This window comes from Melospiza melodia, chromosome 1 (assembly GCF_035770615.1).
Source record: "Melospiza melodia melodia isolate bMelMel2 chromosome 1, bMelMel2.pri, whole genome shotgun sequence".
NCBI classification, from domain to species: domain Eukaryota; kingdom Metazoa; phylum Chordata; class Aves; order Passeriformes; family Passerellidae; genus Melospiza; species Melospiza melodia.
The window spans coordinates 87,597,631-87,615,940 of NC_086194.1; positions in this window are offsets into that span (position 1 = coordinate 87,597,631).

Consider the following 18,310-nt stretch of genomic DNA (forward strand, 5'->3'; position numbering starts at 1 on the left):
ATATCTAATACCACTTACAAAGTCAGTGGCTGCAAATGCCTGCAAATGTGCGGAAGTCTGGGTTTACCTTAGTACCCTGACCAAGTTAAACTATAGAGCTGTAAGTTCTTAAATCACCTGGCAGGGCATTTTTACTGTAGAGGGTGTGAATTATGATTCTTTGACTCCTTATGTTTTCTTCCTTACTGCAGAGCTGCTCCAATGACTTATATCTTGGGCACTGCCACAAGATGGATGTTTTAGAGCATTTGCAGTGGGGGGGGTGTGAATGTAATTGTGATTCTTAAATGAGTGCAAGAAATACTTCTGGTGTTTTAAAGCGTGAGGAAAAACATATCAAACATGATTCTTTAATTCTTTTTTTTTCAGCTTTCCTATTATAAAACACAATTAATTTAACAAAAAGACCTAAATTGGCAATATTGAAAGTGAAAGCTACAGAGACATCTTAGTACTGACACAGCATGTTAATGTAAATGAAGCCCTTGCTAATATTAAAAATATGCTTATGAAATATCAATTTCTTTACATATAATTGTTACCCTTGTGAATTTTCAAATAATTGCAGGAAAAACATTCAAATAACATATTTCTTGAAATATGCAAAGTAAAAATTATAATATTTGTTGTTTGTGTTGTGTTGATTCACATGCCCTTTACTCTCTACCACAAATTTAACATTATCCATCTGTGGTTTCATCCATTTTACAGATGCAACTTGTTCTGGAGACAGGGTAGAATCAATTTCCATTGTAGAAATAGCAAGAGGAAGGAATGAAGAATGACTAGGAAAAAACCCTCATACCTAAGAAATTGCTGTTGGAGAGATTTGCAGCTTCCAGGAACTAAAATGCACTATGAGTTTCTTTCCAAAATTACTTCTTTCAAGCGTCATAAATTCAATGCAAGACAGGCTTCAGAAACCCAGGAAAAAAGAGATTTGGGCTGTGAACTAAATGAGAGCCAGACAAGGACCATCAGTAAGGGTTGGTATTTGCACTAGATGCCTAAGTTGCTCTGCACTGACAGCCCTACAAGAAAAACTAACAGTTTACAAGTAAAGCTGAGATATTTTGTCTCCTAGAAACATCCAGTCTCTGCCAGCTCCAGACAGAAGCAAGGAGCATGAAATGCGAATGTGATTTCCCTTGGGACTACATATTATTACAAAAGACAGAGGCTAGATTCTAGACAACTTTCTAGGATCTCTTAACTTCAGATCTGCTGAGATGATTTTAGAACTCCTTATATGATGAATTAGAGATTAAGAACAGTATCTCCCATTTATTTTGTCACCTAATTCTGATCAGAACATGACTCTGCCTCATATTTTCAAAATAATCATAGGAAATCTTGGGGGGAAAAAGCAACAAAAAATATAAATTAAAAATAAAAAAGCAAAACATAAGAAGACCAACTAAGTCATGAACCTATTCACCATAAAACAAACCAGTTACCTTCTTAGGACCTAAAGTCACATGCAGCCAACTAGAAGAACCACTTGTAAATACCAGAGGCAATGGCTTGGCTGCAGTGAAGTCAACAAGGTTTCTGCTACTGGTCTTCAGCTACTGAGGTTTCACCTCATCTTTTGTAATCTCCTGGAATCAGTGTCTCTAATCACCACACAAGTCAGCCCAAGACAACATTTCTGCATGCAGAAGAAACCCATAATTCCTGCTCATTCATAGCAACCACAATTCAGTTAGTGTAATGGATGCCAGGGTTTAGCTAGGTTATCATCTGGAACAGGTTTAACATAGAGCCTATAATCAGCAGGATTCTTGGAAAAACAAATAGCCTTGAAGGGATAATCGCTATTTGGAAGTCAAGTTATGTAAAACATATTTCCCCCTGTGTTATTGCTTCAAGTTGTTTGATTGCACCTAGTATGTGTAAAAAGTGGAAATTATAGAATCTTCACCCTGAGTGGTTTAGGCTCTGTTGTTGTAATAGCTACTTAAGTTTTAAAGGGTTTTCTTGCCTTTTTCTTTTGGTCTTTCTTCATGCAGGTAAAAGCTGATAGGAGCAAAGTAATGAGGCGGGATAAAGAAATTTGCAGCCAAGGAAAGTCTGCCAATTTTCTAAAACAGATGCCAATGCTTTTGGCACCTTCTTGTAGTTGACTAAAAACTGAGTCCAAATTTATCATCAAAGAGCTAGCCAGGCATGCAGATTGCACACATATCTCCCTCAAAGGGAAAGCTTACAAAGTTAAAAAAAACTTCACAGTATCACTCTCTCTTAAAACATAGATCAAATAACCCTCCTTCCTTCCTCCCAGCACAGGCGGCACTATCTACTCCAGTATACACACAATTGCATTTCTTTCTACTCTATTATCTGTGCATATTGTACACATAACAGACAATAAGATGCGCTAGGAGTAAATATAATAAATTCCCACATACCAGTGTGTAGCTACTATTTACCCCCAAATATTCCCAGTATGGAAACTGAACTAGAAAATGGTAGCATCAATAGACCAAATATCCCTGCTCAACTACAGACAAACTGTTTATTTCACGGTTTCATCCTGTCAGGAAGAGTGCCAAAGCCTCGGTTCATGACTTTCTTCAAGCAAAACATTTCCTCACATGTATTCTTCAAGCAATACTAGAATTGCACAATGTAACTACAATACCACTACCCCTGGCTAGCCATGGTCTTCAAGGTACATGTGCATTGTTGGATCAAACCCAATTTCCCACATGCCTAAGTTTTGTTTATAAATAACATACTCCTGACTGTGCTTGAAGAGAGGTTAGGGAATGGGAAGCAAGGGAAAAAGGGTAACAGCCACTGTACTTTACAATTCTATTTGTTTCGCCCTTCTGTTTTCCTTCATTCTCACTGTCAGCCAACAGAAGACCAAGCAGAAAAACCTTCACCTTCCAGTCTGGACACAACAGTCCTGCTGCATTCCTAAAGTAGGCTGACAAGGTTTTCTTATGGAAAGAGTTGAAAAATGGAAGATACTTTTTAGAAAGAGTATTTTCTCACAAGTACGTGAAATTAATACTGTTTTTAGAGATGTAATGTTTTCGTTTCCTGACCTGGGAGTGTGCATTGGCCTCAGTCATGCTAGGATTATATTCCTGAAAATTTGCATTGCATAGTCATAATATGTACCATAGTCATAACATAATATGCATAATCATAGTATGATGAAATACATTAAAGGTACAATAGAATGTGGAATAAAACTGCATTAACATGCTCTTTTAACAGGCCATGCCACACTTACCATGAGGCAGATCCTCAGCTGGGGCAGACTCTTGTAAACCAACCCAAAGCTAAGGCAGCTACACTTAATTTTGTTGAAAGACAGAGGGGAAAATAAAAATAAAAATTAAAAAAAAAAATAAAAAGAAAAATAAGAAAGAAAGGGGGAAAAGAAAGAGTAAAAGAAACAGGAAAAAAAGAGTTTGGGGATTTTTTTTTTTAGTTCCATTTTTCTGTAACCATACATACTTGACAAAGAGAGGACAAACATTTTGACAGTCAGATGTGTGTGCACATTACACATGTAGAAAAGAGTCTACACATGTAGAAAACAGTCTGTACATGTTTCTGTACAGATCATACACATAGCAACTTTCCAAGGTTCTCCTTGTTCTCTTACACACGAATGTATTTCATTGACAGATTAAATATTATTCATTTTTCATTATAGTTATAATTTCATGAAAGCAGAATGGTGCCAAAGTCACTTAATTTTCACATTTGTTTTACAAGATGGAGATTACACTTTAAACAGATAAAAAGAATCTAAATGAACTAGAACTGGCAAATACATTTTGTCAGTTTTGCTTGAATGTTATTAACTCAGAAGGTGAAGGTCATGCTTCATGTCCTTTAAAAAAATAGCTTTCCTTTAAAATTGTATTTCTACAGTCTCATTCTGTAGAATGTTTTGTGAGATGGCTTTTTAATTTTCTCTAATTTTCAGATAAATAGACATGTATACACCCCAAAAGTGACTTAACCCAAGACAACTACTTTAATAAGCTACACATTCTCAATATCATTCTTAATGCATCACACATGTGATAGTCTCCTAGGACCATGTTCTGCCCTCTGCTATGCAGACAGCTTATTATTCAAAATATGCAATGAATCATTAATGATACACACCCGCAGAGGGGAGATCAGAATGAAGCCCTTAGTCTGTGTGCAATATTTGCTCTCAAACTTCATCTATCAGGAGCAACGGTACTTCACTTACCGTTGCGAAAAAAAAAAATTGGAAAAAAAAAATTAAAAATTTATAAGGTCTATATGATTTCTCTCTTTGACCTCTACACCATGTATTAGGGACAGGTATTTTACTGAATGCTCTTCTATTTCTGCTTGTGCATAGATATTATGATCCATTTAGCTGCTTCTGCTGTCTTGTCCTCCCTACTGCCAAGGTAGCACCACTTTTGGTTTTGTTTACATGTCTGATGAAGAAGCTTAGCTCCTTTGTCTACTTCTATTTCATTACCAAAGCTGAAAAGACTGGAAGGGGGACCCTAGAAAGAGAACCTCAAAACACATCCATTTCCCAGATACCACAACTCGCAACAAGCCACGATTTTCATTCTACAACTCCTGGAATTATTTTTTCTGTCACATATATGTGTGCTTATTTTTGTGGAAAATAAAAAAAAAAAAGCTTTTAGTTATTTTGAATGGAACCTGCTTCTAGAACTGCAATATTTTCTTAGCTATTACTACAATATTTTGTCATAGGTGTCCAATTAAAAAAAATAAATTGGAAAAAGTCATGCAAATTTAACACAAAGAAATTAAAAACTGTTTCAATTTTCCTTAATTTTTTCTGTACATAGATATATTTTAACTTGCTAAGCATGTATTATGGCAGCCAAAGATCTTTTTCGATGTGCCCATATTCCCTTTAGGCCAGACTCCAAGTTACTAATAGAAGAGCACAGCAGAGTTAGACCTATCCATCTCTTTTCAGGCTCTATATGTATTCTCTGCATTTAAACCTGGAAGTATGGAGACAGTGAGCTCTTGCAATCCCTCCAAAAACTTTGGAGGAGAGGAAGCAAAATTAACAGAAGCGTTCTTCCAGTATATCATACCCCCACAAACCAAGCCAAGCCCCAAAACCCGAGCTTTAGAAGGACTTTCATCACCTGTGTCTATAATATCATCTGTATCAGATTTACCACAATGCTGCATAATTATTTGGGGCTTAAGACAGTTTTGACATAAAAAACACACACATTAGGCCCACATGCCCTGCACCTGAAGCTCACCCTAAATTTTGATAACCTTCAGATCTGGACCCCAGGTATGAAATGTATTTGTATATGAAATATTATATATGCACACGTTGAGACACCTTTCCTAATGTACACCTTCATCTTAAAAGCTAAAGGAATGTGAGCAGCAAGGAGTTTGCTGCAACACTCCACAAAGCAATTTTCACTTATGAAAAGGGTGAAGAATACATTTCATGATTAAAACACCCCTATGCTTTCTGTGGCCCTAGAGTGGGGTGCAGGAGAAGGAGGGAGGAAATTTTTTGATGGGTATGCATTGTTGTCATAGCCCAAAGAATTTTTTAGGAGTACAGTACATGTTTCTTAACAGACTTACAAACAAAGGGAAGTTCTTGCTAGCAGAGATAAAATAGCTAGGGAATAAAATGAACTGCATCAATGCTGGCTAAAATTCACATCTCAACCGAGGCCCAGCACCTTGAAGAAGCACCTAACTTGCTCAGTTCCTCTAGATGATGAAATTAAGCTGAGAGGAAGCCTCTCTGGTGGGACCCACCACCTTACAGAAACAACTTCTCAGTTAACAAAATTCAAAAACTGATGGGCAAATCCTAATCTATGTTATTTTTATGCACAGGTACCATGCTGCTGACAGATTAACAGATTGTTTTACAGTGAGACATTTTGGACACCTAACTGAGTCCTCCCGGTGAGCCCCTCCTGAGCTTACTCATCTGCTACCAAACATGAGACAGCTGACAGGTTTTTAAATGATGAACTCCTAAGGGTCACATTACTTAATTATACAGTACATCCAGGGATACGCACATGGGTCTTTTATGGTAAATGATATGACTGTCTTAAAAACTCATTAATATGTCATTAACCAAGCAGACATTTACTAATTAAACAATTAGCCCCTCTCTTCTATTCCTTTGTTCCACTCAGAGATGCTCATTTACTGTGATCCCCACTCAGATATTTTTTTTCCCCTTTTAATTTCTTTTTCAGGGAAACTAAGTATCTATATAACATTTCCTTTGCTTTTTGCCTCAGTTTAGTCAAATGAGAAACCAAAACAAAGTCTAGATTCCCAGCAGGTGAAAATCAGCTTTATCTCATGGAAGTCAAAGGAGTTATGGTGATTTACTCCACCTGAGGATTTTGCTCTAGGCTTCCCAAATCCAAGTCATGTATTGATTTCAAATGCATGTCTACTGTCAAAATATGCAGGCTTTGCCTGTCCAAACTGATACTGATTTTTACAAAACTTTCAGAAATGCATTCAACAGCCACTGTGAGCTGCATTATTATTAAATACAAACAAAACCCCCAAAACCAATAAAGGAAGTATAAATATGCAAAGATCAAGGCCTGGAAGCAGATTATTCTGCATCACCATATGAAGTTAGACACCAAAGGAGCATGCTGTATTCTTACCTTTGAAATTCAAAGGATTTTTAATAATTTTACTTGAGCTGTTTTCTGCTGATAAATTTAGCTTGATCATGTTTGATGTGTTTTAACTGTGTAGTAAACTCTGATACAAAGAAGGATTATCAAGTATCTCAGACTGGAATATAGTGATTTTCTTTTTGGAGAGAAATCCCCCATTTCTCCTTTATGATCAAAAGGTAAACATAATTTTATTTCTACTCAAATTGCCACCATTTTTTACTGTATTTACAGTAGTTTTACTAACATATGAATATCAGATATGTAGAGGCTGAAAGAAAAAAAAAGGCAAAAAGAATGTTTCTTTTACTTCTTACATTACAAGCACTCTAACTCCTATAGTTTTATTTTCTCTTCGTTGCCACAAAAAATCCTTCAGGAGCACCAGATCATTTGCAGAAGATCATAGAAAGGGTTCAACCAGGCACCAGCAAAGGAAGAAAGACAAACATTTTTAAAGACCCATCCTCATACTGATAACACAGTGAAGAATTCTGCCTTGGCTCTAATCCTTCCTGCACTGTATCTTCACTCAGAATCACACTAAACTGCAAGTCAGGTCCTAGAGGTCTGGGGGGGTCACTAGCCTAAATAAAATACAACCCTAGCCACAAGGAAGGATGAAACCCTTCCCTTGGTTTTCACCTGCCTTCTCAGGTAAGCAATTTATGGCAGCTGGAGGCTGGTATAGTCCAGTAGCATAAGTCACCAGGGATGGTGATGTAGCTTCAAAGTAGTTAAGAGCAGCTTACACCTCAGAATTCATCAGAACCCAGTAAGCCGCCAGAAAAATGCCCACAGCTTTACTGTAGTGGAAGATCTGGCCCGATAATGGAGATATAGTATGTGAACAAGCCAAATGAATACAGTATTTAAGACCAAACAAAACTTGAGGAAGTTCTTGTTTAGGAGAAGGGTTCTGTACACAGTCATGAGACAGAAGTCTTCCATATTCTTTGTGGGCAAGCAGAGTGTGGGTAATGATAACAAAGGGGTCTCCTACACTGCATCGTTGAAATGCCTATTCCTGAACTGGAAGGACAGCAGTGTGGGCTCTGGAAAAGCCAGACCCTGTCTTCCCTAACTCCTGCTCAGTCACATATTTAGAACCAGCAGCCCTGTGGAAAGTAACTGTGACTCCACTCTTGCTGATTTATTTCTGTGGTCTGAGAGGGATCAAGTCAATTATAACCAGCAGAAACCTCCATTGTATATTCCTTGTCACTGTCTGGAGGTGCTTTCAGGCCATCAGGAACACTCACCATCCTGCACAGGCCCACCATGCTGCCACTCACAATTACCTACAGCCTCTGTGCCTGAACTCCAGATCAATTAGACAACACAAAGCCTATCACAGTGAAGACTTCTCTCCTGCAAAATATCTATGAGACATTAATTTTGTGGCAATAACTCTTTTGCAGCTATCAAAAATTATAAAGAAGTTAAAGCCCAGATGAAAATTGATCTCTAAGGATGAATCCCTAAATTTCAGATTATGGCTTTTTTATGCAAGATTTCTTCCTGAATTGCCACTTATTTAGATAAAAAAGACAGTGTAGAATGGAGAAACACATTATGAATGCGATGTAAATCATGCATAATTTTCACAGATTTTCAAGAAGCCTTTAGACTGAAGAAATATCTGTCTTCTAGTCACTTTTAGAATCAGCTAAAGGTTGGCACGTTTGCTACCAGCCAAACCACCCTAATTCCACAATCAGGTAGTGATTAAGTATTATGATGGAACCCTGTATTTAAGATCTTCATTTTCATCACTGCTACACAGACAAGAACCCACAGGCAAGGAAGCTGCAGCCCCACTCTTTAATAGCTGTTGCATAGAAGGACAAATTTCCAGAACTGGAAACGCAGAAGAGCAAAGTGGTATTTGCGTGAGAAAGATTTTCACAAAGGAAAGATCAATCCCCCCTCCACTGACTGAAGAGAAAATTAATTACTGCAGTTGGCAGAGGATAAATGATTCCAATTTACAGAGTTGTGTAATTATAGCAGCTGCAGAGTTGAAGACTGGATGCTAACTTTGAACCTCCACCCCAACATGACATTTCTACTTCCATTTAGTTCTGCCACTTGTGAGCATGTTGAAAGTTCTCTCACTGTGTCTTCATAATTATATGTTGGTTCAAAAATAATCATTGGCTCCATTGCATAGACGAAACCTTATCATCTGGTTAGCAAAAGGTATGTTGTATCATCTTTGAAGTGCTGAAATCCCCACAGTGGAAAATTTATTAGGGGAAAGTGATGTTATGGCAACACAATTAATTCTGCCACAACATGCAGAATTAACTACATTGTTAAGAATTAAGGATTCAAAGAGGAGTTCAAAGGGAGAAAAATACTGTATGTCAAATCATAAAGTATAACCTTTGCATAAGGTCTAACAATATCATATTGTAAAGAGGCATCTCAGTGAGATATCTAGTTAAAAAAAAAAGGAAAATAAATGGTTAAGGAGATGGGGAAACATCTTTAGTGTTTTACTTGTTTTTCTCATGGGAGGTTGTCAGTTATGCTTGTATAGAGAATTCGCTTCTCCTTTTGAAGCCAAGAGGAAAGTTTTTAATCTCATCTTTAATCCTTTAAAATATGTAAGAGATTTAGATGTGTACAGGGTAAATTTGGCAGAAGATCCTAGCTATGGAAGTAAGGTAATTTCTTTCAACTACTGATTGCCAAGGGAGTTCAAAGCCCGCCACCTAAACTATCTATCAATTCCAGCTACAAGCTGCAATCTACTGATTTTTTACATTTCTTTATATTGATCAAAAATATTTAGAAAAGTCACCAGCTACGAGTGAGTGAAACGATGTGATTATTACAGACAGGGATGAGGGCTCTCTAGTGCTGTTGCTTTTTTCAGAACAAATGAAGAATGAAAGACATTTTCTCAAGCAATATGCACAATAGTATCTGTTGTGACTGTAGTTATTTTATGCAACAACAAGAAAGGAGCTAGTCCACAAGAACAATTTCAGAAAGTATTAGAAAACTGGCAACTGAGCCAAACATTTAGCTTTTAATACAAGGAGACTTTTGACTTTAACAGACAGTTTTTTACCATCTAAAGGTCACATAAGCCTCATGTACAAAGCAACCTGATTACATTCCATTCCTGGAATCTAGGTGTAGAAGCCACTGTATGACTTTTTCTCCTTAAGTACCTGTACATCCATACATACACTGAAAACCCCTGCCATACACAACTATTAGGCTATTGCAGTTGAACTGAGGTCAAATCCCACAGTATCCTCTAAGACTGTATTCCTGTTCCATTGAGCACTTCCTAATGGCAGTAAAAAACATTTGAGGTTGTTTTGGGTTCTGGTTACAGCAAAGCTGGAAACTAAAGACATTTATGTGGAAAATTGGCACGGAGTAACAGACCTTGACTAAGGTTACACAGAAAAGCTGAACATTGAGCCAAAGAGCTGAAACCTTCCTCTTCTGGTCATGATCAGCCTTTGGTTTTAATTACCGGGGTACAAATCTACCAGCTAAGGGGAACTAACAGATTTACACCTCTTTATTTAAACCACTCTTATTTATTAGGAAAATTTGCAGTTTTCAGTGCCATTGCATTAACAAACCTAGAAGACAGCTGAGGCCTGTTTTAGAAAGGACTGATTCAAAATGACTGGAGATCTCAGGTTTTGGCCCTGTGCAACTACAGTACGACAGATGAAGCAATTATATAATGAGATAGGCTTGGCCTTGTCTACTCTTTGATCAATTCAACATGTGCCAAATCCATGTCATATGAATGAAAAAATCTAATCCAGAACAAAATGACTATGTCATAGGAACAAAAAACTAATCTGAGAGGGCTCACATCTGTTCCCAGTCACATCAGACCCAGGACAAGCTGAAATCCCATTGAACTTGATGCATTTTATACCAGTACTAATAAGATTAGGACTTAACTTCCTCTTCCCTCTCTTAAATAATGTACAGAGTCAGCATAATTAAAAATCAATATGGAAAAAAATAAACTGCTGCAGTACACAATGCAGATCTAATAATCTTTAAAATATTGTAAAAAATTTGTTTCTTTGGAATCTAATTTGTATAAGGTCCCATGTTACAGATGAAACACTTCATTAATACACCTCAAACACTTACTGCAAAATTTTTTTAAAACATCACCAGCAAGATCATGAACACCAGTTATGGGTATAAGATATGCTTGATGAAACATTCTGGAAATCTTGAGCAAGCATCTGGTATATTTGTACAAGTTATACACTTAAATTATAGGTTAAAATTTTGTAACGGTACTAACCTATGACGTAGGAATCTGTATAATTGGAAAACTCCCAAAGATGTTGCCTGAGCAAGGTATTCAGAACCTGCCAGAGATGTGGAGAAGTTAGTGTTACCAGAGTTCTGTCAGGAGCCAGTCCAAATCTGAGCAAAGCCAATTCAGACACCTCTGTAGCACCCCTCTTAACAACATTTTTATCCTTGAGCAAACATAAAGACAGAATTTTAATAAAATACTTTTTACTTAGTCTAAGATTTTTCCTCAAGCTTTCATCCACACCATTGGCAGCCTTCTGTAGCTGGATTTTGCTTACCTTCCTAATACTATGATTGTTGCCATGGAAATTATAGCCATCTCACAAACAGAACTTTATGCTTTGTTGAAAAAAAACCAATATTCTAACCTAGGAAAGCACAAATATCCCTAACTAAAAATTGACAAAAAAATAAAGAAGGTTGCTATGAAAACTTTGCTAATGTTGAATTTGGAATCAGAAAGAAGACTGAGTATATTTGCAATTTCAAGCTGTTGAAATTGCATGAAGAACACATTGGGTGCATGGAGGTTTCTGACTATAAGCTTACTACCGCTTCCTGTATTTAGTCCAAAAATAAAAATAGATCTATACTAAGTAATAGATCTATACTAATAAATCTATATTAACTGGGTAGATTTAAGAATTTAAATATGGATAGAAACCAGTATCCCAGAGTCAGGAGTGCTCTTCCTTTGAAATATATATTAGGTGTAAGAATGAGAGTAGGGAGACAGTCATAGCACCCTTGTTAGAAGTTTATCTTCTCATGTTTCCTCTATACATGAAAGACAGCAGATTCCTTCAGAAGGCACTTTCTAGAGACTCAAGAGAATTCTCACAGCACTTGAACTAGAGTCCTGTTCTGACATTCTGGAAGAAAACTGGGCTTTTAAATGGTTTTACTTTTTCTGTTTGCTGTTTTTGCATGTGCTTTCTACAAATGCTGCTGGGATCTGTTGTGGCCATATCCACAATGACAATAACAGCAATTTTGAATGCTTACTTATCTACTCATTTTTCTTTTCAAAAATCTATAATAATATAAAGGTCATCTGTGTGAGCTCGTAAACCCACTTGATGTGATTATTTCATTTATGTTATTCTTCATACACTTCTTCATACACTTTCGCTCCAATTTTCCTTTTTAATGATAATTCCATGTAAATTCAATTATTAGTTTTCTGCACATAGTTTTCTGGATCTTTACACTACTGCTAATGAAATCTAGACAGAAAGTTCAGAACTACATGATTTCAGATAGACAAAAGATTCTATTTTTTTTTTTTCAATAACATGCCACTCATGTTGCTTTCCTGCAGGAAAGTTTTTCAGTTAAAAAAAATCTCAGAAAAACAGAATATGCACCAGAGAATTAAGACTACTGAGAGGATCTCTAGCTGCCAAGTTCAAGAAGTGCTAAAATTCACAACTTCCAGACAAAGACTACTGTTGATTTTACTCTCTGAAACCATCGCTCTTCAGAAAGAGCACAGATGTGTGAATTTCCCTAACTTTCCTTCAGGTCCTTGTAATTCAAAAGATTACACTCCTAAATTCCTTTGTCCTTCATCAGAAATGAGAACTGGATATGGTTAACATATAATAAGGATGCTTCATCTTTGTGAAACTGGAAAACATCATTCCTCATGTCCCTCCCCATTATCCTGAAATATGACCTCAATGTAATAGATTTCATTGAGGGAAATTTATTCCTCCTGCTTTGTTTTCTTTGCCTTCCTTTTTTTTTATTCCCAGATCAGGAAGGGTGGGGGGGAGAAGCTGGGGAAAAAAAACAGGAAAAAACAAGTTGAAAATCAGAAAGGTGCATATTATGAGCACAAAATTTATCCTATTACAAACCTCAAAACAGCAAACAACCCCATAAACAAAGCTTTCCGGTCCATTTAATTGCTTATATTTTTGTAATTTTCTCAGTTACGCTAATTCAGCAGACCAACATTTCATTCACATAAATATTTCCAGACAGCTTAAGAATAGCAAAGGCTTGCCCTAATTATTATTATTTATTGATATTATTATTGTTGCTGTTGCTTTGATGTTGTTAATTATATTATTATATTTAATGATAACAATAACAATAATAAACAACACTGGAGGAGATGACTAAAATATTTCTAAAAGTTTGCAAAGAGTAAAAAACAGTCTTATTTTGTATAACCCTGTGTCATCTACCCCAAAAAGCCAAAACACACTGTAACTGATGAACCAGCTCCTGAGAAAAATCACAAAAACCAAATGACAAATTCCATTTGTCAAGCAATCGATATGGTTAAGGTTTGATGACACAAATAATTACCTAAATAAATTAAAGACTCCACATGAACATCAATCTTAGAATAATCTCACATTGACTTCCAGAATTATCTAGACTCTCTGTCATGGAGTTGAAGAATAAGGTGCTGAAAAACAGACAGAAAAACAGGGGTACCAGCTGGGGAGGGGAAAAAAGCCTTTTTGATTTAACTATAAAAGGTGTTTAATGTATTCTTTGAAAAGAGCTTTGGTAGAGTGGAAAAGGGTGAAATACTGTAAAAACAATGGAAATCAGTGGAAAATTGATAGAGATGAAACAGTACTCATGAGCCACTGAATGAAAGAAAATAAGGCAGCAATCTGAAACACTATCAGGTATTGGATACATAAATTTATGATATATCATGCAAAATTATTATTATCATATAAACATATTTATTTTTCTTGCAATGGAAAGAAGGTACTTAACATGAGGATATTACTCTGCTACCATAAGAAAACAGTCTCTACATACAGACACACAAAGGCTTTATCTGTTCTTTAAATGTGTAATGCAATAGCTGTAATGGGTACCACTCTTAGACTCTTCTTTCACTTGTTGCAGCAGACTAAGACCTAGTAAAAAAATTTTTTTTTTTTTACCTGAAAGTAAATATGAAATCCAATATAATTTCACAATTATGAACATTTAATACAGCTGATGTGATTTTGGTTTTTGGCAGCAGTGGGTATTTTTTAGTGATCTGTTTTGATTCATTCATAGCAGTCTTCCATGTTTCTTTGCAAAGCTTCTATAGTTACCTGAAATTTTTTACTGCATGCTTGCTTTCTTTGGCCAAATAATCGAGTGACAGTTGTATTAAAAGGAACACATATAAAAGCACAAAACAGGTAATGAGTTTCTTATATTCCACTACAGCTTCTCCTAAAAAGTCCACAGATTTTTTCTTTTCCATTAATTGAAATTAAACAGTTGTGCAATTCAACAGTTTTAACACATGATCCATAGGCAAGTTCTAAGGTAACCATGACAAGAGCTTAGCATCCATAATAAATTAATTACAAAAGGGTTTGGACATTCACTTGGAAATGTTTAGAGATCTGAAAATCAAGGAACTTCAAAAGCAACTGTGCAGCAATATCAGTATTACTTAAAGCAGATGAAAGTCCCCTCTTTGAGGACTATATAATGTTGCACAGATGACAATGACATCAGAGTCTGATGCAAATTTCACTTCCTTATTGACCTGATTTCTGTCTTAAATCATATAAGAACCATGCCAATACTCACTTCAGTAGTCTCTAAGCTTCACAGAATTTCTGTGAGCAAGACATAGAAAGGAAAGCTCCTTGCTTGCATCAGACATTTGTTTGCAAGAAGGGTTTTTGTAAGAGGTTGCTCTTTGCTCTAGAAGCATCTTAATTTTGTCACAGTTATTTTCAGTCCTGAAAGCAAAACAAAGCACTCTGTTTCAAGTTGCTTTTATTGCAAACCAAAACATTTTGCTTTAGTTTTTTACCATTCTGCACCTGCAGAAGCCCACAGTTTAACACCCAGGCTCCTGCCTCAGCGGGGACTGTATCTCCCATCAGAGAGTGGCCTATGCTTTAATCACACAACATGAGCCATTACTGGAAACCCAACAGCACTGGTGGGCAAAAGCAGACACAGAACACAGCAGCCACATGACAGCTCTCATGCAGCAGTAGAGAATTTTGGACAGGTGCAGGGTACCACTAAAGAAAAATGTGCACCTTTTCCCTTCCATGTATTCTGCAAATTTTGTACCACTTCTAAACAAAATGTAATGTCCCACAGGACTGGTGTGCCACTGTCTAACTCCACATGGGGCTAAACAGAGTGCTTTGATATATTTTAGCCCAAAAGAGTGCTTTTCATAGATTTGTGCAAGGAAAACAAAAAAACAGCTTCCAGTTAATTTGTGGTTTAATGTTTGTGCTTTCCTCATGACTGCGCTGAAACAAAGCTTCAATGACCTGCCATCAGTCCAGTTTCCTGATTTCCTTAAGCTTGAGTGAAGTTTGATACAGGTTTTGACTTAGCTTACTTTTCTTATATTCATTGCTTTCTATTTATGTTTATTGTTTTTGTTTTGTGGGGTTTTATTTGTTTGTTTTGTGTGTGTGTGTGTTTTAATGACTCAAGGAAATTTTTTTCACCGATTTTTTCATTTCAAATTCACTGAAATTGTTTTCATTTTTTTCACAGTTTATCAGCTGCACCAAAAAAGATGCAACTGATAAGCTGATCTTCAATTTTCTTTACAGATTTTTAGTCTTCAGAAGTGCACTAGGCATTTCATAAGAGGTATGAAGGGCATCAGTGAGCATGTGAAGGTGAACTGCAGTTTGTAGGCCATTATACATTTTATGAGATTAATTAAAGAGAGATACAAATTTCAGATTAGATATAATTTTATATCTTAATATGATTACAAGTAAAATTGTCTGCTTCTCCTCAATATTTTTAATATCAACATAATATAGCACATTTTTTCATTCACTTTGATTTTTCTCATCACAGAAAACTAAAAGAAGCCAGCCTTATACCTCAGAAGGTTTCAAGGACCGGAACACTAATAAGAAATTCATGTTAAAGTGATTAAGAATTAAACTGAAGAGAACTTTCACACTCAGTAAGGAAATTGATAGTACTGGATTCTTTTTCCACTACTTTTCAAAGCATGGGTACCTCTGTCCATCTGGCTCCCCCAGCATGAGTACCCTGAAGAAAGGAACCTCCTCTACCTCACCACTCTTGATGAAGTAGAATGGGATAGGGCTGTCGTCCAGTTTTGATTAGCAGCCTTGTGATTAGTGGAGTCCTTTGGGAAATGGAAAAGTCTATTCCAAAAGCACCTTCAACAACTTTACAGACTTCAAACCCCCATCTACAGAGATCACTGTCCACACCAAAATGCATCCTGTTCTGGAATAAGGAATTTTCTCATTATTTCCCTTTGAGGCTATGAAACTGGAATGGTAGAAATCCAGATTCATTGGATCAGAGAGAGTAACTGCAGAGAGGATGTAAGTGAGAGGATCTGAATTCTAGGAATTTTCTCAAGCAGACTTCAATGCAAAGCACCAGAGCATCCAGCCAGCTTGTAATATGGCTACTGGAATTTTTCCTCCAGGGATTTACATGAAGGAAGAACCAGTTTCTGCATCCCAAATGAGCTTTTAAGGAATATACACTGACATATACACAACATCAAAATGTCCTGTGTTCCCAAGTGTGGAGGGTAGCTCTTAGTGCACCTAGGGCTCCAGAACAGTCATGGGGTGGTACCTCATGAAGCTGACATCTGCAGCCCTAACCAACAGCTGAACAGGGACTTCCTGGGACACAGTTTTTGGGTTCAGATGTCTTTGTCTTATTCATGCTCCTAAGCTCAGTTACTGAATCTAGCCTGAAGTGTACTTGTGGCCACTCTTGGGGAATACTCAGGTACAAGGGTGGGCAATAGCACAGCCCAGAGCTTAATTATTCACAATGCAGGAGTGAATGCTATGTCCTGAAGGGATTTTGGATAACACCGCTCCCACCAAATCCTGTAGCAAAACTCTTCATTGCAGTGTGAGCAGAGCAGGTACATATTGTCTGTTGTTGTTTTTAAGAGCTGCCATTGAGCTGTAATTTGTGTGAAGAGGACATTGCTCCAGAAATATAAATATATGAGAAATCCATCTAAACATTTCCAGCCTTGACATTATTACTTTGTATCACCAAACCCATCCTTGAAATAATCTATTTTCATGCCCTTCTACAGCTTTCCACCAATCCTTTATCCATCGCTGCACAACAAACAGCCTTAAACTTTAATGGCCTGCATGACTTTTATTTCCTCCCTGTTCATTACATTTTGTCTCCAAAGTTGCCACATATTTTATATTTTTAACACAAAGACACTTGGAGTTGTGTTTGTGCCTGGAAGATTGGAAAATATCTAGCTTTAGGCTATATTATATGCATATGAGGACCTAATACTATTTAAATAACAGTTAAAACCACAACCTTCAAATGCAAAGCCAGCTATTAAAATATTGCTGGAGGCAATGTGGCAAGGTTTTATTCTAGTTTTATGCAAGATACGGGAACAGGAGAGAAGGTTGTGTCATTTGAATGACTACACTGCATTCCTCTCTATTTTCTAATTATCACAGATATAATCAACTTGTTCCGTTTGTATATTTTGTAATAACCTTTCCTCTTCCCCTTTTATTCAGGGGAGGAGAAGGAGAGGAATTTATATAACATAGTAAGTTTAAAAAATATGAGCTACATGGAAGACAGAACAGCAACTAAGATACTGTGATTAATTTCATAGACTTCCAGTAGGAAGTATTTAGTTTATCGGCACATAGTAAATGAATATTAAAATATGCATACCCCAAGGCTACAAGTGAAAGTAGATAACAGCTGTTGGTCTAAAATGTGGTTCCATAATGCAGAGATTGGAATAAGCTTGTAATTATGAATTAAAGCTAGAACAGTAAAAAAAAAAATTACAAACACATTATGAAGATATTCTTTAGCTCATACCGTTTAAAATTAGCTCTCTTCATTTACAAAATGGAGCAGAAGGGAATGGATTTCTCTTATCAGATTCAGAAAAAATATTTGAGAAAAATCACTAATGGCCACCTGCCTTTTTTTTTAGCTCATGTTAAAGAAAAAAGTAACTCTGTTTTAGATCAACAGAATTTCATAGCAGACAGTAAAAAAAATACCATTGCTTACTACTTTAATAGAAAAGTAACTCTGTATAACAAGTATGCTACTACTCCTAAACAAGACATCACAGATGTGGAAAAGGTGGAAAACAATTAGAGCCAAATAATCTGCTTCACTTCATTAAGTATACTCTTGGCCAGTCTGTTATTCCTTTTAGTCAGTGTATTGTCATTAAAATGCAAGAAAAATGCATGCTAATCTGAAGGACAAAATTTTGTCTGACATTAAACAAAAGACAATTTATAAACTCTGATTTACCTCAT